This window comes from Macaca fascicularis, chromosome 3 (genome assembly GCF_037993035.2).
Source record: "Macaca fascicularis isolate 582-1 chromosome 3, T2T-MFA8v1.1".
Classification (NCBI taxonomy): Eukaryota; Metazoa; Chordata; class Mammalia; order Primates; family Cercopithecidae; genus Macaca; species Macaca fascicularis.
In genome coordinates this window covers 74728535-74755296 of record NC_088377.1, presented here as the reverse complement: position 1 = coordinate 74755296, position 26762 = coordinate 74728535, and the positions used below count along the sequence as shown (strand labels likewise).

At 40.6% G+C, this 26762-nt stretch overlaps 1 long non-coding RNA gene across 1 annotated transcript; it reads right to left on the bottom strand.

Moving 5' to 3' along the window:
• Positions 1 to 1377: 1377 nt before the first annotated feature.
• Positions 1378 to 15731, bottom strand: LOC135969887 (uncharacterized). The gene is made up of 4 exons (XR_010585243.1): positions 15168 to 15731; positions 14237 to 14451; positions 11043 to 11181; positions 1378 to 1530 (listed from the first exon to the last, which is right to left on the bottom strand). It is a non-coding gene; the product is annotated as an uncharacterized lncRNA (long non-coding RNA).
• Positions 15732 to 26762: the final 11031 nt, after the last annotated feature.

Sequence of the window (26762 nt, the reverse complement as noted above, 5' to 3'; positions counted from 1 at the left end):
GGGGGTCTAGAATGGTGCCTGGCACATAGTAGGTGCTCAATAAACACTGGTTTGTTGAAAAAAAAAAAAGAACAGAAAAGATGCAGAAGTTTTTTGGCTTATATGGCCATACACTTCTCAGAATACCCTTGAGGACCTAAAGGTTGGTCGGACACTGACCAGCGCTTCTGAACCAGGGCTGCATGCCTGACTCAGAAACTCCAGGCCCTCTGTAGCTTTCTGGCTTGTGCATGCGCAGTTCTTACCTGCCGTGATGGACTCATCTCACCTACTCTAGTTTGAGCACAGGCATCATTCATTCACCTGGGGTGGCAGGGTCCAACAGTCTGCCTCTAACCTAGTTTTCTTTTTCTAACAGCTACTTTAGCATCCAGAAGTGTTTGTCAAGCCAGACATCTGTATTTCTTGCTTCTGAAACTTGTGGAGGAGGCCTCAGACACCTGGCTTTTCGGGTGTCTCTGATTCAGAGATTCTTTAGTACTGCCCTGTAGGGTTCTCTAGAATCAGCTGGGAACAGCCAGAATAGAATTACTCAAGCCTTTGGCTTCTGCGGCCATTTTCCTGGCTCTGAAAAGCTCCCAGTGTCTCGCATTTCAGTTCAACCCTGGCCTGGGGTTGCTCTGGCCTGATATCATCTCATCCCAGCACATCCTCGGGTCTCGATCTAGCCTTTCCAACTCTCTGTGAAAAGCTTTTCCTTCACAGAGTGAAGTGTCATACTGGGACACCACTGGATGCACCCACCTCAGATGTCCCAAAGAAGGGCACCTATCCTGATCAAGAGGTTGTCTAGAAGCGGACAGTTTTCCCACTGTTGGGTGATGCTGCTTGGGCTGGATCTGGTTTAAGTCTCTGGCCTGGTGTGTGCCATTAGTGTAGGGTCACATGAAACCTGCATGGAAAGACTCCTGTGTCTTTCTGGCTTCTTTTATTGCCAATAGGTGATGAGACAACCTTATGGCATCTAGTTGAGATGTAAGTGCATCTGTGTGCGTTTCAGTGTGTCTGTGTATTTCTCTGCACTATATGTATCTTATACATATATTTTATATACACATATACGTTTATTATGTATGTATCTGTCATTATAGGTAATATCTATGTTTATTTTTAAATATATATTTATGAAAAAATATGTTTTTATTTCTCTTGTATGGAGAAATACCACCACCAACTGGCAGACCACTCTATAACACTATATATATAAATAATTCTATTTTAATTTTATTCATTTATGTGTTGTGTATATTCATATATGGTACCTATTTCTTCATACACAAAAATATATGCATTTATGTATGTATATATATATTTATTTGCCATTTTATCTTTGCTTGTGTGTCATGTATGGGTGAAGCACTTTAGACTGACCAATTATGCTATACCGTTTCTTGAGATCAGTGACTTCAAAACACTGAGATCTCACTGAGTGTTGTTTTCTCAGTCGTGTAAAAGATGTAGCTGTTTATTTGACTTCAGATGTGAAGGCCATTTCATCCTTTGCCATTTGAGAGAAATCCTCCTCCTGCCCTAGGAGAGCAAAGAGAGAATTGACTGGCTGTTTCACGTCAAATAAGAAAGCCAAAAGCCTATGGGACGTGGTAGTTCTTTTATTTCAAGTCCTATTTGGTCACTACCTCTCTGAGCTTCTAAGAACAAGAGAGATGGGGTATTTTTTGGCTTACGTGGCCATACAGTTCTTAGCCTAGTCTTAGTGACCCCACAGCTAGATAGAAAGCTAACATTGCTTTTGGCCCAAGACCACATGCATGGTCTAGGGCCTCAGAGCTTTCCTTAGGTTCCTGAATTACACACAAGCACAATTCATATCGCCATGATGGACCTACTTTACTTCACCAACTGGGCCCTATTTTGGGGACAAGCATGATTCATTCATCTGGTGTGACAGGGTCCAACAGTTTGCCTCCCCTTCACTACTGATGTTTACTCTTTGTCATTCTCCATCCACTGTACCCACCCCCCATTCCTTAATGGCAGCTATCAATTTCCAACTGCCCATGCTGAATTTGGAGAGAGCCCCATCTCTCTTCCCCATTGTAAGACTCACATACAGTGATCCCTGTACCTATCAGAATGGCTCTGAATAAAGTCTTCCTTGCCACGTTTTAAAAGGGTCATAGAATCATTTTTTAACACATGGTAAAATTTATGGGATTTTTTGGTCTTTTTTATTTTTTTAAACCACAGGAAAAATGCTGTGAAATTTTTAGAGACGTCAAAATGATAGAGACAGAAAGAAAAATAGTGGTTGCCAGGGAGTGGGTGGGGGCAAGGAGGAAAGAGTTGGAAGAATGGGGCGTTATTATTCAATGCTTACAATTTTTTGGCTTTACAAGGTGAAAAGAGGAATGCAGATGGTGGTGATGGTGGCATAACATTGTAATTGAAGACAGTGCATTTTATGTGTATTTCACCACAATTTTATAAAATCAAAAATAAATAATTAAAAACATTACTACACAAAAATACATAAACCAAGATACTTCTTGCAGCAATAAGTGTAAGACAAAATAATTGGCAACCCTAAAAATGTTTAAAAACAGAATAATAATTGAATATACACAATTTGACAGCCTCTCTATCCTTTCACCACTTATTTTGCCAAAACAACTTGTCATTCCAGGGTGCCTTCTATTGGGTTTGTTCATGTTTGTCTATCTGCCAATTTTTGGTGGTGAAGAGGCAGATGAAATCACTCCAGCAGGCTGCTGCCATGCGTGAGTGAAATGCATGGTGCATCTATGCTAAAGTAGAACAAAAGTACTGGTGCCTTAGAAGTCACATAATTTTCTTAGAATAAATTAAGCTTTCTTGGTCACGTGCAGTGGCTCAAGCCTGTAATCCCAGAACTTTGGGAGGCCGAGACGGGCAGATCACGAGGTCAGGAGATCGAGACCATCCTGGCTAACACGGTGAAACCCTGTCTCTACTAAAAATACAAAAAAAAAAAGTAGCTGGGTGAGGTGGCGGGCGCCTGTAATCCCAGCTACTCGGGAGACTGAGGCAGGAGAATGGCGTGAACCTGGGAGGCGGAGCTTGCAGTGAGCTGAGATCCGGCCACTGCACTCCAGCCTGGGTGGCAGAGCGAGACTCCGTCTCAAAAAAAAAAGAATAAATTAAGCTTTCTCATGGAGAAAGGGTGTATATCCCCAAATGACCAAAGCAGAGGTTCTCCCACCATCACCCCTTCCCTGTCCCCCTCTCAGGCCAAAGTCATGAGGGAAAGACCCAGAGGTATGTGAGAAGGTACTTCCAGAACAAGTCTCATCTCTTCCTCAAATAACCTTGCCACTGTGACCATTTGCCCAAAATACCAAATTATGCTTCTCTTCTGAAAGATTTTCTGTAGAATGGGGCCTAGCTCACCAAGTAAGAGAAAACTCCTAGCCTAGGCTCCCAAATTGATTTGCTTCAGCAAATCTGTTCAAACGCACCCCATTCTATTGCTTCATTCAAATGCAGAAAACTCTCATCTTGTCAGAGCTGATGACATCTATGGTCTAGGGCTTAAAAACTTCATTTCACAATCCCTCCCATAGGCTGAGGCTTTCACACTGCAGAGAACAGGAGAGGAGTGTGTGTGTAAGAAACTCCATTTGTCTGGGGCAAAATATCACTCCCCTACTTTTCCTAACTCAGGAAACGCCACTACGCCCTTTGAGAACCATTACGGTGGAGGTTAACATCTTACTCTGTGTCCTCCTGAGGTGGCTCAGTGACAGGGGGATACTAAATTGACTTTTGCGGTGTCAAACACAGGAGTGGAGTGATAGAGACCCAGACCTAGCAGGGTTTAGTTTTGAACCATACACCCTTGGTTTTGGGTTTAACATACTCCCTGCTGCAACACTCTGTTCTAGGTGCATGTTTTTACCATTCATCTTGAGGATTCATGATGTATTCTCACTCTCTCATGCACGTCCATGGGTAATCCTCAGCTGCATTTCACTCATGCATGGCAGTCGCCTGCTGGAGTGATTTCATATGCCTCTTCACCACCAAAAATAGGCAGATGGATGAACATGAACAAACCCAGTAGAAGGCACTCTGGAATGACAAGTTGCTTTGGCAAAATAAGTGGTGAAAGGATAGAGAGGCTGTCAAATTGTGACAAATTATGGCAAATTGTGACTCTAGGTTGTGATCCAGGCTTAATTCTTAAGAATCAGAATACAGTGGGAGGGGCCAAGATGGCTGACTAGAAACAGCTGCAGTTGGAGGCTCCCAGGAAGAATGAAAACAGCAAGTGAATCCTGCACCAGCAACTGAGGTATCCAGGCTCTCTCACTCGGACTGACTAGGTAGTTGGCATGGCCCATGGAGAGTGAGAAAAAGCAAGGTGGTGCAACGGCTCACCTGGGAGCCACATGGGGCAATGGGATCTTCCACCCACAGCCAAGGGAGACGGTTAGTGATCATGATACCCTGCCAGGGAAACTACGCTTTTTCCACAGATCTATATAACCTGTGGACCAGGAGATACCTCCTGTGAGCCCACATCACTGGGGCCTTGGGTTCCAAACACAGAGCTGTGCAGATTCTCAGAGGCCACTCAGCTGGAGACTGCTAGAAATGACCAAGTGTCCTGGTGAAGGGGTGGCCATTATCACGGCAGCTGCCTGCTACTGAAGATGACTGAGCTCCCTCAGAGGAGGGGTGACAGGCATCACTGCAGCTCCAGTCTGCCATTTTCCCCTGCTGGTGCTGGGAGATGGGGTAGTTTGGACCCAGGAGGAATTCCCCACAATGCAGCACAGCAGCTGTGGCAGATTGTGGCCAGACTACCTCTTTAGGCCAGACTCTGATCCATCCCTCCTTACACACTGGGGCCTCCCTGCAGAATTTTAGCAGCTCCAGCCAGGGGTTTAGGGACAGAACTCTGACCTCCCTGGTACTGAGCCTTGCGGGGAGGGGCAGCCATGGTCTCCATGGATCAGCAGATTTCGTATTTCCGCCTGCTGGCTCTGAGGAATCTGGGCAGTACAGATGAGTGGGATTCTCCCCAGTGTAGTGCAGCTCTTCCAACAAGGGGCAGCCAGAGTGCTTCCTTAAGCAGGTCCCTGGTCCCATGCCTCTTGACTAGGTGAGACCCCCAGCAGGGGTTGTCAGACACCTTACACAACAGCATTCCCACTGGCATCAGGTAGGTGCACCGCTGGGACAGAGATCCCAGAGGAAGGGGCAGGTAGTTATCTTTGCTGTTCTGCAGCCTCCACTAGTGACACCTCCAGGTGTGGGAGGGACCCAGGTGAACAGGGTCTGGAGTGGACCCCCAGCAAATCACAGCAGCCCTATGGAAGAGGGGCCTGACTATTAAAAGAAAAACAAAAACAACAACAACAACAGCATCAACACAAAAGTCCCCCAAAAAACTCCAACTGAAGGTCAGCAGCCACAAAGATCAAAGCTAGATAAACTCATGAAGATGAAAAAGAATCAACAAAAAAATGTTAAAAACTCAAAAAGCCAGAATGCCTCTTTTCCTCCAAATGATTACACCACCACTCCAACAAGGGCACAGAACTGGGTAGAGGTTGAGATGGATGAATTGACAGAAGTAGGCTTCCGAAAGTGGTTAATAATGAACTTCACTGAGCTAAAAGAGCATATTCTAACCTAATGCAAAAACGCTAAGAACCACGATAAAACATTACAGGAGCTGCTAACCAGAATAACCAGTTTGGAGAGGAACGTAAACAACCTGATGGAGCTGAAAAACACAACGTGAGAACTTCACAATGCAACACAAGTATCAATAATAGAATAGAATAGACCAAGCAGAGGAAAGAATGTGAGAGCCTGAAGACCATTTTGCTGAAATAGGACAGGCAGAGAAGATTAGAGAAAAAAGAATGATAAGGAACAAACAAGACCTCTGAGGACTATGGGATTATGTAAAAAGACCAAACCTACAACTGATTGGGATACCTGAAAGAGACAGGGAGAACGGAACCAGGTTGGAAAACATACTTCAGGATACCATCCAGGAGAATTTCCCCAAGCAAGCGAGGCCAACATTTAAATTTAGGAAATCCAGAGAACCCCAGTAAGATACTCCATGAGAAGATCAATCCCAAAACACATAATCATCAGATTCTTCCAGGTTGAAATAAAGAAAAAAATGTTAAGAGCAGCCAGAGAGAAAGGCCAGGTCAACTACAAAGGGGAGCCCATCAGACTAACAGCAGATCTCTCAGCAGAAACCTACAAGCCAGAAGGGATTAGAGGCCGGCGAGGCACAATTGCTCAAGCCTGTAATCCCAGCACTTTGGGAGGCCGAGGTGGGCGGATCATGAGGTCAGGAGATTGAGACCATCCTGGCCAACATGGTGAAACCCTGTCTCTACTAAGATACAAAAAGTTAGCTGGGCATGGTGGTGAACACCTGTAGTCCCAGCTACTTGGGAGGCTGAGGCAGGAGAATCGCTTGAACCCAGAAGGCAGAGGTTGCAGTGAGCTGAGATCACGCCACTGTACTCCAGACTGGCAACAGAGCAAGACTCCATCTCAAAAAAAAAAAAAAAAAGATTGGAGACCAATATTTAACATTCTTAAAGAAAAAGATCTCCAACCCAGAATTTCATATCTGACCAAACTAAGCTTCATAAGTGAAGGATAAAAAAAATATTTTTCATACAAGCAAATGCTGAGGGAATTTGTCACCACCAGGTCTGCCTTGCAAGAGCTCCTGAAGGAAGCACTAAATATGGAAAGGAAAAACCAGTAGCAGCCACTGTAAAAACACACTGAAGCACAGGGACCAATGACACTATGAAGCAATAACATTAACAAGTCTGCAAAATTACCAGCTAGCATCATGATGACAGAATCAAATTCACACATAACAATATTAACTTTAAGTGCAAATGGGCTAAATGCCCCAGTTAAAAGACACAGAATGGCAACCTAGATGAAGTGTTAAGACACATCAGTGTGCTGTACACAAGAGATATATCTCATGCAAAGACACACATAGGCTCAAAACAACGAAATGGAGAAAAATTTACAAAGCAAATAAAAAAAATAGAAAAGCAGAGGTTGCAATCCTAGTTTCTCATGTAACAGACTTTAAACCAACAAGATCAAAAAAGACAAAGAAGGGCATTACATAATGGTTAAGGGATCAATTCAACAAGAAGAGCTAACTATCTTAAATATATATGTACCCAATACAGGAGAATCCAGATTCATATGAGAGGCCTACAAGGAGAGTTAGACTCTCACACAATAATAGTGGGAGACTTTAATACCTCAATGTCAATATTAGATCATCAAGACAGAAAATTAACAAGAATATTCAAGACTTTAACTTAGCTCTGGAGCAAGTGAACCTGATGGATATCTACAGAACTCTCCACCCAAGGGCAACAGAATATACATTCTTCTCGGCACCACTTGGCACTTATTGTGAAATTGATAATATAATTGAAACTAGAACACTCCTTAGCAAATTCAAAAGAGCTGAAATCATAACGTCTCTGAGACTGAGAACTCACATAAGAAACTCACTCAAAACTACACAACTACATATAAATCAAACAACCTGCTCCTGAATGACTCCAGGGGAAATAATGAAATGAAGGCAGAAATCAAGAAGTTCTTTGAAATCAATGAGAACAAAGAGACAGCATACCAGAATCTTTGGGACACAGCTAAAACAGTGTTAAGAGGGAAATTTATAGAACTAAATGCCCACATCAGAAAGGCAGAAAGTTCTCAAATCGACACCCCAGCATCACAATTAAAAGAACTAGAGAACTAAGAGCAAACATACCCCAAAGCTAGTAGAAGACAAGAAATAACCAAGATCAGAGCAGAACTGAAAGAGACAGGGAAACAAAAAATCCTTAAAAAATGTATTGAATCCAGGAGCTGGTGTTTTGAAAAAATTAATAAAACAGACCACTAGCCAGATTAATAAAGAAGAAAAGAGAGAAGAATCAAATAAGTACAATAAAAAAGATAAAGGGGATGTCACCACTGAGCCGAGAAGAAAACAAGCAAAGGTCAGAGAATACTATAAACACATCTATGCAAATCAACTAGAAAATTTAGAAGAAATGGATAAATTCCTAGAGACATAACACTGTCCCAAAACTAAACCAGAATGAAATAAAACTCCTGAATAGACCAATAGCAAGTTCTGAAACTGAGGTGGAAATAAGTAGCCTACCAACAAAAAGAAGCTCAGAACCAAACGGATTAACAGCTGAATTCTACTACAGGCACAAAAAAGAGCTGGTACCATTTCTATTGAAACTATTCTAAAAAATTGAAAAGGAGAGACTCCTCCTTAACTCATTCTATGAGGCAGTATCATCCTGATACCAAAACTTGGCAGAGATACAACAAAAAAAGAAAACTTCAGGCAAATACCCCTGATAAACAGCAATGCCAAAATTCTCAATAAAATACTGGCAAACCGAATCCAGCAGCACATCAAAAAGCTTATCCACCACAATCAAGTCAGCTTCATCCCTGGGATGCAAGGCTGGTTCAACATATGCAAATGAATACACATAAACATAATTCATCACATAAACAGAACTAAAGACAAAACCCATATTATTATCTCAATAGATACAGAAAAGACCTTCAATAAAATTCAACATTTACGTTAAAAACTCTCAATAAACTAGGTATTGATGGAGCATACTTCAAAATAATAAAAGCCATTTATTATAAACCCACAACCAATAGCACACTGAATGGGCAAAAGCTGAAAGCATTCCCCTTGAACACCAGCACAAGGAAAGGATGCCCTCTCTCACCATTCCTATTCAACATAGTATTGGAAATTCTGGTCAGGGCAGTACAAAGCAATAAATGCAAAAGAAAGAAAGAAAGAAATAGTATTTGAATAGAAAGACAGGAAGTCAAATTGTCTCTGTCTGCAGATGACATAATCCTATATCTAGAAAATGCCATTGTCTCAGTCCAAAAACTTCGTAAGCTGAAAAGCAACTTCAGCAAAGTCTCAGGATACAAAATCAATGTGCAAATATCACAAGCATATGCATTCACCAACAATAGAGAAGCAGAGAGTCAGATCATGAATGAACTCCCATTCACAATTTCTACAAAGAGAATAAAATACCTAGGAATACAACTAACAAGGAAGTAAAGGACTTCTTCAAGGAGAACTACGAACCGCTACTCAAGGAAATCAAAGAGGACACAAACAAATGGAAAAATATTTCATGCTTATGGATAGGAAGCATCAATATCCTGAACATGGCCATACTGAGCAAAGTAATTTATAGATTCAATGCTATTCCCATTAAACTACCATTGACATTCTTCACAGAATTGGAAAAAAACACTTTAAAATTCATATGGAACCAAAAAAAGCCAATATAGCCAACACGATCCTAATAAAACAAAAAACAAAAATAAAACAAAACAAAACAAAACAAAACAAGCTGTAGGCGTCATGCTACCTGACTTCAAACTATACTACCAAGCTACAGTAATCAAAACAACATGGTACTAGTACAAAAAAGGACACATAGACCAATGAAACAGAGTGGAGAACTCAGAAATAAGACTGCACATTTGCAACCCTCTGATCTTCCACAAATCTTCCAAAAACCAGCAATAGGAAAAGGATTCCCTATTTCATAAATTGTTGTGGGAAAACTGGCTAGCCCGATGCAGAAAAACTGGACCCCATTCCTTACACCTTATAGAAAAATTAACTCAAGATGGATTAAAGACTTAAATGTAAAACCCCAAACTATAAAAACCCTAGAAGAAATCTAGGCAAGACCATTCAGGACATAGACATGGACAAAGATTTCATGATGAAAACATCAAAAGCAATTGCAACAAAAACAAAAATTGACAAATGGGATCTAATTAAACTAAAATACTTCTGAACAGGAAAAGAAACTATCATCAATGTGAAGAGACAATCTACCGAATGGGAGAAAACTTTTGCAATCTATCCATCTGAGACAAAGGTCTAATATCCAGCATCCACAAGGAAATGTAAACAAATTGACAAACAACCTTGTTAAAAAGTGGGCAAAGGAAATGAATGGACATTTTTCAAAAGAAGATATTCATACAGCCAACAACCATATGAAAAAAAGCTCAACATCACTGATCATTAGAAAAACGCAGATCAAAACCACAATGAGATACCATCTCAAGCCAGTCAGAATAGTGAGTATTAAAAAGTCAATAAACAACAGATGCTGGTGAGGCTGTGGAGAAATAGGAACACTTTTACACTGTTGGTGGGAATGTAAATTAGTTCAACCATTATGAAAGACAGTGTGGCAATTCCTCAAAGACCCAGAACCAGAAATATCATTTGACCCAACAATCCCATTACTGGGTATATACCCAAAGGAATATAAATCATTCTATTATAAAGATACATGCACGTGTATGTTCACTGCAGCACTATTCACAATTGCAATGACACAGAATCAACCTAAGTGCCCACCAATGATTAACTGGTTAAGAAAATGTACATATACACCATGGAATACTATGCAGCCATTATAAGGAGTGAGATCATGTCCTCTGCAGGGACATGGATAGAGCTGGAAGTCATTATTCTCAGCAAACTAACACAGGAACAGATAACCAAATACCACATGTTCTCACTTATAAGTGGGAGCTGAACAATAAGAATACATGGACACAGGGAGGAGAACACTATACACTGGGACCTATCAGGGGAGCAGGGGGAGGGAGAGCATAAAAATTAATAGCTAATTCATGTGGAGCTTAATACCTAGGTGATAAGCTGGTAAGTGTAGCAAACCAACCATGGCACACGTTTACCTACATAACAAACCTGCATGTCCTGCACACATATCCTGAAATTTAAAATAAAATGAAATTTTTAAAAAGACAGGAAAAAATCAGAATATGACAGTGAATGTGACAACATTGTGAATGTGCTTAATGCCATAAAGTTGTACTGTAAAAAATGCTTCTGAAGATGGCCAAATAGGAAGACATCTCCCAACAGGGGTCGACAGACACCTCATACAGGAAAGCTCTACCTGGCATCTGGTGGGTGCTCCTCTGGGATGAAGCTTCCAGAGGAAGCAACAGGTAGCAACCTTTGCTGTTCTGCAGCCTCCACTGGTGATACCCAGGCAAACAGGGTCTGGAGTGGACCTCCAGCAAACTCCAGCAGACCTGCAGCAGAGGGGCCTGACTGTTAGAAGGAAAACCAACAAACAGAAAGAAATAGCATCAACATCAACAAAAAGAACATCTACACAAAAACCCCATTCAAAGGTCACCAACATCAAAGACCAAAGGTAGATAAATCCATGAAGATGAGAAAAACCAGTGCAAAAAGGCTGAAAATTCCAAAAACTGGAACACCTCTTCTCCTCCAAAGGATCAGAACTCCTGACCAGCAAGGGAACAAAACCAGACGGAGAACGAGTTTGATGAATTGACAGAAGTAGGCTTCACAAGGTGGGTAATAACACACTCCTTTGAGCTGAAGGAGCATGTTCTAACCTAATGCAAGGAAGCTAAGAACCTTGGAAAAAGGTTAGAGAAATTGCTAACTAGAATAACCAGTTTAGAGAAGAACATAAATGACCTGATGGAGCTGAATAACACAGCACAAGAACTTCGTGAAGCATACACAAGTATCAATAGCCAAATCAATCAAGCAGAAGAAAGGATATCAGAGATTGAAGATCAACTTAATGAAATAAAGTGTGAAGACAAGATTAGAGAAAAAAGAATGAAAAGGAATGAAAAAAAGCCTCCAAGAAATATGGGACTATGTGAAAAGATCAAACCTAAGTTTGGCTGGTGTACCTGAAAGTGACAGGGAGAATGGAACCAAGTTGGAAATCACTCTTCAGGATATTATCCAGGAGAACTTCCCCAATCTAACAGGACAGGCCAACATTCAAATTCAGGTAATACAGAGACCACAAAGGTACTCCTCGAGAAGAGCAACCCCAAGACACATAACCGTCAGATTCACCAAGGTTGAAATGAAGGAAAAAATGTTAAGGGCAGCCAGAGAGAAAGGCTGGGTTACCCACAAAGGGAAGCCCATCAGACTAACTGAGGATCTCTCTGCAGAAATCCTCTAAGCCAGAGAAGAGTGGGGGCCAATATTCAACATTCTTAAAGAAAAGAATTTTCAACCCGGATTTTATATCCAGCCAGACTAAGCTTCATAAACGAAGGAGAAATAAAATCCTTTGCAGACAAGCAAATGCTGGGAGATTTTGTCACCACCAGGCCTGCCTTACAAGAGCTCCTGAAGGAAGCACTAAACATGGATAGGAACAACTGGTACAAGCCACTGCAAAAACATGCCAAATTGTAAAGACCATCAATGCTATGAAGAAACTGCATCAATTAACAGGCAAAATAACCAGCTGGCATCATAATGACAGGATCAAATTCACACATAACAATATTAACTCAAATGTAAATGGGCTAAATGCCCCAATTAAAAGACACAGACTGGCAAATTGGATAAAGAGTCAAGACCCGGCCGGGCGCGGTGGCTCAAGCCTGTAATCCCAGCACTTTGGGAGGCCGAGACGGGCGGATCACGAGGTCAGGAGTTCGAGACCATCCTGGCTAACACGGTGAAACCCCGTCTCTACTAAAAAATACAAAAAACTAGCCGGGCGAGGTGGCGGGCGCCTGTAGTCCCGGCTACTCAGGAGGCTGACGCAGGAGAATGGCGTAAAAACCCGGGAGGCAGAGCTTGCAGTGAGCTGAGATCCGGCCACTGCACTCCAGCCTGGGCGACACAGCGAGACTCCGTCTCAAAAAAAAAAAAAAGAGTCAAGACCCATTGGTGTGCCATATTCAGGAGACCCATCTCACGTGCAAAGACGCACATAGGTTCAAAATAAGGGGATGGAGGAATATTTACCAAGCAAATGGAAAGCAAAAAAAAGCAGGGGTTGCAATCTTAGTCTCTGATAAAACAGACTTTAAACCAGCAAAGATCAAAAAAGACAAAGAAAGGCGTTACATAATGGTAAAGGGATCAATGCAACAGGAAGAGCTAAATATCCTAAATATATATGCACCCAATACAGGAGCACCCAGATTCATAAAGCAAGTTCTTAGAGACCTACAAAGAGACTTAGATTCCCACACAATAATAGTGGGAGACTTTAACACCCCAATGTCACTATTAACAGATCAGTGAGACAGAAAATTAGCAAGGATATTCAGGACTTGAACTAGCTCTGGACCAAGTGTACCTAATAGACATCTACAGAACTCTCCACCCCAAATCAACAGAATATATTCTTCTCAGCACCACATCACACTTATTCTAACATTGACCACATAATTGGAAGTAAAATGTAAATACAATAGCAATTAAGGATACACTTGTAAGAAAGACACAAAGCTTAACTTAAAAAAATAGAAATTAATCTTTTTTAGTAATACAGGTTCATGTAATTCATAAAAATATTATCTTGGATTCCTTTAAATAATGAACATTGCATGTGGTTAAATTTTGGATACCATTCATTCACATTTTTGAGGTAGAAAACTTGAGATGGTGCAGGAAATCTTTAAAGGTGTTATTAACCCCAAACTAAAATCAACTACAAAGTAAGCATCCCAAAGTATACCTTTAGCTGTTAGGCAATAACATTCCATTTCTAAAATGTAACTTAAATGGAGTTTTCAACACAAATTAAAATGTGTCAGTTCAGTTACAATTACTGAATAAAGTTAAATGGGTATCTCTGGCAAATGAGAGTTCCAGGGACTTAAATATAACTGTAAAATCTCTGGGTTTGGCCGTGTGCTGTGGCTCATGCTTGTAATCCCAGCACTTTGGGAGGCCAAGGTGGGCGGATCATGAGGTCAGGAGTTTGAAACCATCCTGGCTAACACGGTGAAACCCTGCCTTTTCTAAAAATACAAAAAAATTAGCCGGGTGTGGTGGTGGGTGCCTGTAACCCCAGCTACTAAGGAGGCTGAGGCATGAGAATCGTTTGAACCCTAGAGGTGGAGGTTGCACTGAGCCGAGATCGCGCCACTGCACTCCAGCCTGGGCGACAGAGCACGGCTTCATCTCAAAAAAAAAAAAAAAGAAAAAAAAATTTGTTTCCTCTTTCTATTAACACAGATAATTATGACCTCTACTTTCATGCATAAGACAAACAGCTCTCCAAATAAAATGCAAGAATTATATCAGAAATCTGAAAGCCAAAGGATAAAAGATAATATAACTGACCTTCAACAAACAGTTCTCTGTGTTGTGAGCTTGAGGCAGAGATCCTTAAGTTTTCTCTTGGAATATGGTTTTTGTTGAGACCCAAACTATCATTAAGATTTCCGGCACACAGTGACTCTAAGACTGGCCTCCTAATATGAACAGTGACTAAAGATCTGGTCTGCTCTTTCTCCACAGGAAGTAGGGTGCTGACGTTTGCTAGCATGTCATTAGTTCTGTGAAGATTGCAAAAGACAATGCAAAAGACAAATGCTTAGTATTTCATTTTTTTCCTAAATGACTTGCAGCATTTTAAAAGTTGCCATAAGAGTAAGTGGAATATACCATAAGTCATGTTTTAACTCCAAAAATGTGTTAGAGCATGCCTACTGTATGCAATTATAGTTTTTAAATTGTTCTGAAGAAGTACGAATATTTCTAGGGGGATTTATAGCAAACAAGTAATTCAAAATAGGGAGAGGAGGGAAAAGGCTTTCAATAATGTATGGCTTAACAGATAACACTTCCTGCTTTCTGGAATGGCTCTACCTATGAGCTTCTTAGGGATGCCATTAAAAATGCTTGCATTTAAAGGGCAACTATGTGAAGTGATGAATATGTTCATTTTCTTGACTATAATAACCATGTCACTGTGCATATAAACATATCAAAACATCACGTTGTACTTCTTAAATTATACGATAAAAAAAGTTCAAAAAAGCTAGAAATACTTGTATTTAGTAAACCAGTGAGATTTTAGAAAACTATCCCTCAAAGACATTGCTGAGCAATCATTTTCACCAGCCTTTTACATTTAACCCATTGTCTGGGAAAAATTAAGGGTTTGCCACTGAGGAATTATTCAGAGTGTATTACTCCGTTTTCAATACGGAGAAAAAAGAAATACCCAAGACTGGGTAATTTATAAAGAAAAGAAGTTTAATTGACTCACAGTTCTGCATGGCTCGGGAGGCCTCAGGAAACTTACAATCATGGTGGAAGTCACTGATTCACAGGGCAGCAGGAGAGAGAAGTGCCGAGAAAAGTGGGAAAAGCCCCTTACAAAACCATCAGATCTCAGGGGAATTCACTCACTATCAGGAGAACAGCTGGGGCAGGGGAACCGCTCCCATGATTCAGTTACCTCCCACTGGGTCCCTCCCACGACACATGGGGATTACAGGAACTGTAGAGATTTTGGTGGGGACACAGCCAAACCATATCACAGAGCAACAACTCCTGGGGGAGAATGAGATAGCTGAGATCAAAGACAACTAAAGCAGCTCCAAAGGCAATTAGCTCCTAACACTGTGGCCCAGACATCAGAGGTGGGGCCTGCCCTTTCTGTCTTCCACACACCCTCTCAGGCTGACCAAGGTGTTATTTTTCACCACTTTGTGGATTATACTTCCCTTCTGCCTAATGTTAATCATTCCCTATTTCAGAAGTATGCCTTTATGTGGAGTGGAAAAACTATACAGTATTTGTTGTCTCAAGGCACCCTCTAATGATAATACCCAAGATAGATCACAACCAAGGAAAGGAAATTTACTGAGTGCCAGAATGTGCCCAGAATAGTAGTACTACTTGACTCTTGCTTTGTCATCTTTCAGAAAATAATTACATTTGTTGATATTTCTATTTAGGAGAATGATGACTAACAATTTTATGATACTATCACTGTCTAAATTATAAAGATAAAAAATACTTAGCTGAAAACCTAATAGATCAGGTTAACTACATGAGAAATATTAAGGAAAAAATGCCAGATAAAACCTCAAAACAGGGGAGGCACATGAACTGTCCCGGACTAACATTTTAAAGGTAAGTTCATCTACTAACATCACTTTTGAAAATTGTCGAATCTAGTTAGCTTTGACTTCCCACGAATCTCAGAAACCTGTCTCACAAAAAGTTATGTTTTGAAGGCAAATTAATGAGCTTCATTTATTTTCAGTGATTCTGTGTCTTGACTTATTTAGTTCACCTGACAAGGATCCTCTAACTTTTTTTTTTTTTTTTGAGACGGAGTCTCGCACTGTTGCCTGGATTGGACTGCAGCGATCTTGGCTCACAGCAACCTCTGCCTCCTGGCTTCAAGCAATTCTCTGGCCTCAACCTCCCAAGTAGCTAGGATTACAGGTGCCCGCCACCACGCTTAGCTAATTTTTTTGTATTTTTAGTACAGATGGGGTTTCACTACGTTGGCCAGACTGGTCTCAAATGCCTGACCTCATAATCCGCCTGCCTCGGCCTCCCAAAGTGCTAGGACTACAGATGTGAGCCACTGCGCCTGAACGGATCCACTAATTTTTAATTCTTCCAGATACAGCTGCTTATAGTTTACCAATTCACTGTTATTAAAGTCTGCTTGTGAAGTTTTCATTTTGGAGAGTTTGGCTTCCAGATCTTTAACTCTGAGTTTCATCTGACTTTTTAGTGAAGTAACACTGTCTTCTCTTAACTGCTCTAACTCTTCTTGAGATGCTGCTTTTGTCTAAAACGAGCATTTAAAAGAGACATTTTAATAGTAATTATCACTTGAATAATTATTGTGTATTTGCTTCATTTAGTTTTCAGTCAGTGGTTCAGAGAGTGATTTTAGGTATTTTTTAAAAAGAAGCTAAAGTGGCCGGGCGCGGTGGCTCAAGCCTGTAATCCCAGCACTTTGGGAGGCCGAGGCAGGCGGATCACGAGGTCAGGAGATCGAGACCATCCTGGCTAACACGGTGAAACCCCGTCTCTACTAAAAATACAAAAAGAAATTAGCCGGGCGTGGTGGCGGGCGCCTGTAGTCCCAGCTACTCCGGAGGCTGAGGCAGGAGAATGGCGTGAACCCGGGAGGTGGAGCTTGCAGTGAGCCGAGATCGCGCCACTGCACTCCAGTCTGGGTGACAGAGCGAGACTCCGTCTCAAAAAAAAAAAAAAAAAAAAAAAAAAAAAAGAAGCTAAAGTTTAATACATTTATCATGAGTATCAACTGAATTCACAACTTAATCTGAATTGTAAAAAAAAACTGAGTCATTCTTATGGTAGTACTTATATAATGTGATATTCCAAAGCATAATATAATGAATTTTAAATTTAAAAATTTGAACAATATAACTTAAGAACAATCCAAGAATATGGTTTAATTTCTAAATCACAAATGTTTTATTTCTCTCTTCATCTTGTTTTATGCCAATTGGTCTTAGTAATCAAAGGATCCTCTAGTAAGAATCATTATTATGGCAGATCAACTTAGTTATAATAATGATGGGAACTAAAATTATTTAAAGGAAGAAACAGCTACTACCATCCTTCTTAAAATCTACCAAACAAATTGCTATAAAGGTAAGTAGGGAAAACACATACAATGTGTATATCCAAAATATAATTTGCAGTGAAATGAATGAAAGCACATTACAGGTAAACACAACAACCTGCAAGAAGAGATTGACTTAACTTTTCTACAATCTCCTGTCTTGCTCTTTCTTTTGTCTCTCATTTATATTGTTCAGCTTTACCCTGTTCTAACATATTTCTTTCCATATAACTTTTGAAGTTTAATACTACCTGTGCTAACTGCCTATTGTTCTTCTGTAGTGTTTCACAATTCTCCTTTATTGTTTTCATATTTCTTCTGCATTGTTTTCATATTCTGTATTGTCTTCATTATTTCTTCTATATTGTTTAACGTCTGTTGAAGAACTTCATTCTCTGTATCCAGATGTAGACATTTTGAAGATGTGGTTTTCCATGCTTCTGGAAGATCATCCTGCGTGAAATAAAATAGTTTGGTAATGAAGGAGGAAGGCCGAGAATGGTCTAACACAAAACCAATAACCACTTTTGAAAGAAATTCAGCTGCAATAAAATGTTATATATACTGTAGTAGATTCATAATATTTGGACCCTTGAGTTATTCACAAAATCAAAAAGAAAGTTAAAACCACTAGGAGTCACAAAAATATATTCTTTACTGTCATCATTTGTGCCATACAACATTTACACTTCTTTTTCTATTATAATGCCTCTATGTCACCCCTTACTACAAAGACTTTTACTCTTTCCCCTACATTGTCATTCTCCATAATTTCCAAAGAGGTTTCAGGGAAATCATATTGAATGATTTAGGTCTCAGTCAATACATGGCTCCCAAAATAAAACTTTGAAAATAAGACTCTAATTTGTAAATCCTGTAAATGTGGATTCCAATGTTATACGCCTTTTTCTGAACTATAAATGTTTTATGCTAATTTGAATTACATTTCAAGGAGTAATGATTCTTGGGGTTAAGCAGCAATTATATCTCCTAGTATAAAAGTTCAGCAGCATGATGATCCATACAATTTTTCTGAACAAAAATGTCTGAATTCAATAGCACGATCTTATAATCAATCCTCTGTTACTTTACACAAAGTAAGGGCGCCATACTAAACAATGATAACAAAAGATCTTGCTAAAATTTCAATGCTACTGAGTTGGAAAGAATAATTTTTCCTTTAGATGGAATGAATATTTTATTTAAAAAAGGTAAGTGGAGTCGCACCACTACTAATTGTTGGACATGTCTCCCATGAAATTCCCTCTCCTGAATACAAGCTGGCATTGGTAACTGGTTTCTAGCGAACATCATATGGCAGAACTGGGTGTGACTTCTAACGCTGGATAAGAAAATGTATTATAATAAAGCTTTCACCTGACTTTCTCTCCAGGGAAGCTTGTTCTTAGAATCCAGCCACCATATTGTGAGGAAGACTGAGCCACATGATGAATCCTCATGTAGGTGTTCCAGCTGACTGCCCCAGCTTCACTTCCCAGCCAAAAGCCAGCTTCAACTGCCACACAGGCAAATCAACAGGACTTTAATATTTTCAATGATTCTTCAAACTGGAGAGTTTGAAGTCACCTCATCTGATACCAGAGAAAGTGAGCTGGCCCCACTGAGCCTTTCCTAAAACTGCAAATAGTGAACAAAATAGATGCTGTCTGGAGACACTGAATTTTGAGGTGATGTATTACACGGCAATAGGTAACATACAGATACTGACACTAACTATGGGTTACTGCCATTAAAAGATACTACTAAAACACGGCAGGATACCGTTGGGCCAGGAGCTAAGTAGAAGTTGAAAGGACCTAGAGAAGAGTAAGAATGAACGCTGAAAGGGCTTCAAAGAGACTGTTACTGGAAGCCTGTCCCACTCACCCTGAGACTCAAGCTGCAGCACCTAAATCAGCATCTGTTTAAGAGCCCAACCCACCCCCCCCAACCAGACTACATCCTGCCCAGAGACCCAACAGCCGCTGCATCTCCACATTCAGTGGAGCCCCGGTGACATTTCACAGTATTCACAGAGAGGACTTGTGGCATCATGTGCCAGCTGGACCCACAACAGCTGATGTGGCTGGGTCCCCAAAACCCTAACCTTGCAGCACCCTACACCAGAAAAGCTACTCTAGGACAAAGGAATCGTAAGTGTGTGTTCCCAGAGCCTGACAGCCACCTGACTGAGGCCACTGCCACCAACAGTAACCCTGTCCCCTCCAGGGGCAGCACTGCTGCACACCCGTGCATACCTTCAGGAGGCCTGAGGACTGACTCTCACATGTGCACCATCCTAAATCCTGAAAGCCAGCCTGCCCAACCCACCAGGGGCAGTGCCCGTGTGAGCCATATGGGAGCCTGAAGACAAGGTCACCTTGCTTGCCACTGCCACTATTGCTGCCAGTGCCTACATATGCCGTCCAGGGCCTGAGGATGAGCCCATCCCCCACAGGCCTACGTGCATTCTGGGGCCTGAAGACAGGCCTGCCCCATCGGCCACTATCACCACAAGTGCCTGTATTCTGGGGGCCTGAGGATTGGCATCCCTATTTCTGTAAGTGTCCAGAAACACTGTCCATGGGCCTGAGAACAATTCCATTGCCCCACTGGCACCCACACATGCCTCCAGAGCCTGAGGACAGGGCTCCCCCACCGCCACTGACAAAGGCTCCTGCATGTGCACTCAGTGAACCCATAAACAAACTTGCCCCACCCATGGCTGTAGAAACCCACCCAAATGTGCTACACAGGGGCCCAGGAAAACGCCCAGCCACACTGCTGTCACCATTACCAGTGCTCGTTCATGCTACCCAGGATCTGGCCCTTCACTGCTATTGTCATTGTAGGTAACACAAGTTCCACCCAGGGTCCTTAGGACTGTCATGCCACTGCCACCTCCTATCCCAGCACCCACTACCTGGAGGCCCCAGGACCAACCCACCAAGGCAACCCCCTGCTACCAAGGACTGGCGTGCCTGGCCTGGTGCTGCCAGTACTAGTACCCATGCATGCCACCAAAATGCCTAAGGACCAGACTGCTGACCTCCCCATGCCCATCGAGGCCTCACCACAGCCTCCCCCAAGTAGCAGCCTGAGCCACTGAGGAACTTACAGAAACTGCTGACATTGATTACAGCTTTTTTCAAAGCATAAGCAAACGGAGACTACACCAATGCGCCCACCATACAGTCACCACTACCACACTCAATACCAAAACACCATACTCAACCAACAATACAGATTCAGCTACAAAAAAAGTGTCTTTCCCTATGAAAGCCGGGCCCTGAACATGGAAAAAGTGACTATTTCCACGGCTGCACAGATACAAACTTAAAAACACAAGAAACATGAAAAACAGGAAGAGAAGCACTGAAATGTGACAACTCCAAAGAAACACAGTAATTCTTCAGTAACAGCTCCCAAAGAAAAGCAAGTCTACAAAATGCCTACAAATGAATTCAAAATAATGATCTTAAGGAGACACAAAATAAGACACATAGATAATACAAAGGAATCAGGAAAACAATTCATGATCTAAATAAGAAATTGAACAGAGACATAGATAGCATTAAAAAGAAGCAAACAGAAATCCAGGAACTGAGAATTCAATAAATAAAATAAATGCCTGAGAAGCTCAGCAGTAGAGTAGATCAATCAGAAGACAGAATTTCTGAACCTGAAGACAGATCTTTATACCAAGCCAGAAAAACAAAAATCGAAAAAGAATGAAGAGGCTGGGTGCAGTGGCTCACACCTGTAATCCCAGCACTTTGGGAGGCCGAGGCAGGTGGATCACTAGGTCAAGAGATCAAGACCATCATGACCAATATGGTGAAACCCTGTCTCTAGTAAAAATACAAAAAATAGCCAGGTGTGGTGGCACGTGCCTGTATTCCCAGCAACTCGGGAGGCTGAGGCAAGAGAATCCCTTGAATCCGGGAGGCGGAGGTTGCAGTGAGCCAAGATTGCGCAACAGAGCAAGACTATGTCTCAAAAAAAAAAAAAAAAAAAAAAGGATGAAGAAAGCTTACATGATGTAAGGGACACGATGAGGCAAAAATTGTTTTGAATGCTGGGGTTCAGAAGGACAAAAGATGGGGAAAAGCATAGAAAATCCATTTAATGAAATAATAGTCGAAAAATTTCCATGTCTTGTGAGAAATATAAACATCTAGATAAAGATATTCAAAAGAGCCCAAATAAATTCAATTTAAAAGGGTCTTCTAGTCACATCACAGTCAAATGTCAAAAGTCAAAGACAAAGAAAGAATTCTAAAAAAAGCAAGAGGAAAACACCAAGTCAGATACAAGGGAATCCATATCAGACTAACATACTCCTGAATGACCAGAGTCAATGAATAAATTAAGAAAAAAATCAATTTTTTGAAACAAATGCAAATGGAAACAACAACACATCAAAACAACCTGTGAAAAAATGCAAAAGCTGTTAACGGAAGTTTACAGTAACTAACACATCTAAAATTAGAAAGACCTCAAATAAACACCCTAAAAATGCACCCAAAGGAATAAAAAAAAAGCCAGAACAAACCAAATGCAAACTTAGTAGAAGGAAAAAAAATGATAAAGGAAGAGAACTCAATGAAGTAGAGCCTAAAATAAAATACAAAGGATTTTGGTAACAAGTTGGTTTTAGAAAAGATAAACAAAGTTGATAAACTGCTAATATTACACAAGAAGAAAAGAGAAAAAAACCAAGGAAACAAAATTAGAAACAAGAAAGGAGATACTAAAATTGATAACAGGGAAATACAAGGGGTCATGAAAGACGATTATGAATAACTATATGCCAACAAATTGGAACACCTGGAGGAAATGGATAAATCCCGGGAACTGTATAACTTACTAAGAATGAACGAAGATAAATGAAAACTTGAGCAGACAAATAACAAGTAATAATATTAAATCAGCAACAAAAGCTTTCCAATAAAGGTCCAAAACTTTATAACATTAATGCTGAATTATATCAAACTTTTAAAGAAAAGCTAACACCAATTTTCTCAAATTATTCCAATTTCTTCCTAGGTTATTCTACAAGGTAAGCACGACCCCAAAACCAAAAGTAGACAACAACACAAAAGTAAAACTACAGACCAATATCCCTGAAGAACAGAGATGCAAACAACCTCAAGATACTAGCAAAAGCAATCCAACAACACCACAAAAAGATAATACACCATGATCAAATGGGATTTATCCCAGTGATGCAAAGATGTTTCAGCATATACAAGTAAATAAATGGGATGTATCACAGCAACAGAAGGAAGATTAAAAACCATACAATTTTCTCAATAGACACAGAAAAAGCATTTGATACAATTCAGCATTCTTCACTGTAACAACTCTCAACAAACTAGGCATAGTAGAAACATCCCTCAGCACACACATTAAAGGCAATATATGGCAAATTCACAGCTAACATTACACTGAATGAGGAAAGCTGAAAGTCTTTCCTCTAAGAACCAGCACAAGACAAAGTTACCCACTTTGACCACTCTTATTCAACACAGTATTAGAACTCCTAGCCAGAGCAACTGGTGAGAAAAAGAAAGAAAGGGCATCCAAATTAAAAGAGAGGGAGTCAAATTATCCCTCTTTTCACATGACGCCATCTTATATACTGGAAAACCTAAACACTCCACCAAAAAAAAAAACCTCTTAGAACTGATGAATTCAGCAAAGTTGCAGAATACAAAATCAACATACAAAAATAAAGCCAATAGCGTTTGAAATATTTCTATACACCCATAATGAACTAGCTGAAAAAGATATCAAGAAAGAAATCATGTTTATGACAGCTAAAAAAATAATAAAATATCTAGGAACAAATTAATCCAAGGTGAAAAACTTCTACAAGAAAAACTACAAAACACGATGAAAGAAAGTGAAAAGGACACACAAATGGAAAAATATGCCATGCTCATGGATTGGGAGAATTAATACTGTTAAGTGACCATACTACCCAAAGCGATCTATAGATTCAATGCGATTTCTATTAAAATATCTATGATGTTTTTAGGGGGGACAAGATGGCCAAGTAAATTCAGTAAAAAATGCCTCAACCTCAGAGAGAAACCAAAATATCAAGTAAATAATCACTCTTTAAACAAAGCTTTGGAGACGAAACACTATACATGATGATCACATGTATAAGACACAAAGTCAATCAGACTTTCCAAGAGTACAGTGAAGGAAAAATTTCTTATTTTTATTTTTTATTTTTTTGAGATAGAGTCTTGCTCTATCACCCAGGCTGGAGGGCAGTGGTGCGACTCGGCTCACTGCAACATCCGCCTCCCAGGTTCAAGCAATTCTCCCACCTCAGCCTCCCGAGTAGCTGGGATTACAGGTACCTGCTACCACACTCAGCTAATTTTTGTATTTTTAGTAGAGACGGGATTTTGCCATGCTGGCCAGGCTGGTCATGAACTCTTGACCTCAGGTCACCTGCCCACCTCGGCCTCCTAAAGTGCTTGAATTACAGGCGTCTGCCACCACGCCCAGCCGAAAGAAAAGTCTTAAAGGCAGCTAGAGAAAGGGTCAGATGACATACAATGGGAACTCCATCAGGCTAACAGTGGATTTTTCAATAAAAATCTTACACATCAGAACAAAGTGAGAACCTCTTTTCAGCATCCTAAAATTAAAAAAGTCACTTCAACCAAGAATTTCATATACTGCCAATCCAAGCTTCATCAGTAAAGTAGAAAAATGAAACTTTTTCAGAAAAGCAGATTCTAAGAGAATTCATTACTGCTAGAAGTGTTACAAAAATTCTTAAGGGAGGCTGGGCACGGTGGCTCACACCTGTAATCCCAGCACTTTGGGAGGCCAAGGTGGGTGGATCACGAAGTCAGGAGATCAAGACCATCCTGGCTAACACAGTGAAACCCTGTCTCTACTAAAAATACAAAAAAATTAGCCGGGCATGGTGGCCGGCGCCTGTAGTCCCAGCTACTTGGGAGGCTGAGGCAGGAGAATGGCGTGAACCCGGGAGGTGGAGCTTGCAGTGAGCTGAGATCGCAACCAGCCTGGGCGACAGAGCGAGACTCTGTCACAAAAACAAACAAACAAACAAACAAAATTCTTAAGGGAGTTACAAACACATAAAGGAAGGAAGCAGTAACTGCTATCACAAAAACAGATTTAAGTACATAGCCCACAGATCCTACAGAGCAATTACACAATGGAGAACACAGAGCAACCAGCTAACAATATCACGACAAGATCAAAACCTCATACACCAGTACTGACCTCAAATTAAATGGTCTAAATGCTCCACTCAAAAGTCAGGGTGGTAAGTTGAACACAAAAACGAAAACCAACCATCGGCTGTCTTCAAAACCCATCTCACATACAATACCATGCAAAGGCTCAGTGTAAAGGAATGAAGAAGGATCTATCATGCAAATAAAATGCAAAGAAGAGTAAAGGTTGCCATTCTTTTTTTTTTTTTTTTTTTTTGGGATGCAGTCTTGCTCTGTCACCCAGGCTGGAGCGCAGTAGTGTGATCTCAGCTCACTGCGAGCTCCACCGCCAGGTTCAAGTGATTCTCCTGCCTCAGCCTCCCAAGTAGCTAATTTTTGTATTTTTAGTAGAGATGGGGTTTCACCATATTATCCAGGATGGTCTCAAACTCCTGACCTCATGATCCGCCCGCCTTGGCCTCCCAAAGTGCTGGGATTACAGACCTGAGCCACTGCGCCAAGCCACTATTCTTGTATCAGATAAAACAGACTTTAATCAACAACAGTAAAAAAACACAAAGACAAGCATTACATAATGATAAAAGGCTCAATTCAACAGGAAGACTTCATTATCCTAAATATAAACACACCCAACATTGGAGCACCCAGATTCATAAAACAAGTACTTCCAGACCTATGAAAAAATTTAGAGAGCCACATAATAATAGGGGACTTGCACACCTCACTGACAGCATTAGACAAACCACTGAGACAAAACCTACAAAGAAATTCTGGATTTAAGTTTGACTCCTGATCAATTAGGCCTAACAGACACCTACAGAACACTCTATCCCCAAATCACAGAACATACTTTCTTCTCATGTGCACATGGAACATACTCTAAGGTCAACCACATGCTTGGCCATTAAGCAAGTCTCCATAAATTAAAAAATAAAATCATACCAAACACATTCTTGTATCACACTGCAATAAAAACATATCAATACCAAGATATCTCAAAACCACAGAATTACATGGAAGTTAAAAAACTTGTTCCTGAATGACTTTTGGGTAAACAATGAAATTAAATAAGAAACAAAAAAATCTCCAAAATAAACAAAAACAGATACACAACATATCAAAACCTCTGAGATATTGCAAAAGAAGTGCTAAGAGGAAAGTTTACAGTGTTAAATGCAAATGCCAATAAATTAGAATGATCTGAAATTAACAATCTGACATTACATTTGGAGGAACCAAAAAATAAGACAATAACCCCAAAGCTAGCAGAAGAATTAACTAAAATCAGAGCAGAACTGAATGACACTGAAACCCCAAAACCCACACAAAGGATAAACAAAAATTGATTCCTTGAAAGATTAAAAAAGATTGATAGACTTCTAATTGGATTAACCAAAAAGTGAGAATATTTAAATAAGCACAATCAGAAACACCACAGATGACATTACAACCCATCCAACAGAAATAAAACACATCCTCAGAGACTATTATGAACACCTCCATGCACCTCCATGCACACAAATTAGAACTTCTACAGGAAACAGATAAATTTCTGGAAACACAAAAATGTTCAAGACTGAACCAGGAAAACACTGAAATCATGAACAGACCAGTAACAAGTTCTGAAATTGAAGCAATAATAAAAAACCTACTAACCAAAATAAGGCCTGGACCAGATGGATTCACAGCTGAATCAGAACCAAAGCCGTTCTCAATCCTGCTGAAACTATTCCAAAATATTGATGCGGAGGGATCCCTCCCTAATCCAGGAGTTTGAGAACACCTGGACAACATGGCAAAACCCTGTCTCTACAAAAAATACAAAAATTAGCTAGGCATGCTGGCACACACATGCTGTCCCAGCTACTTGGAGGGCTGAGGCAGGAGGATCGCTTGAGCTCAAGAGGTTGAGGCTGCAGTGAGCTGTGTTTGCACCACTGCACTCTAGCCTGAGCGACAAAGTAAGACCCTGTCTCAAAAAACAAAACACAAAGCTAAAATTGACAAATGG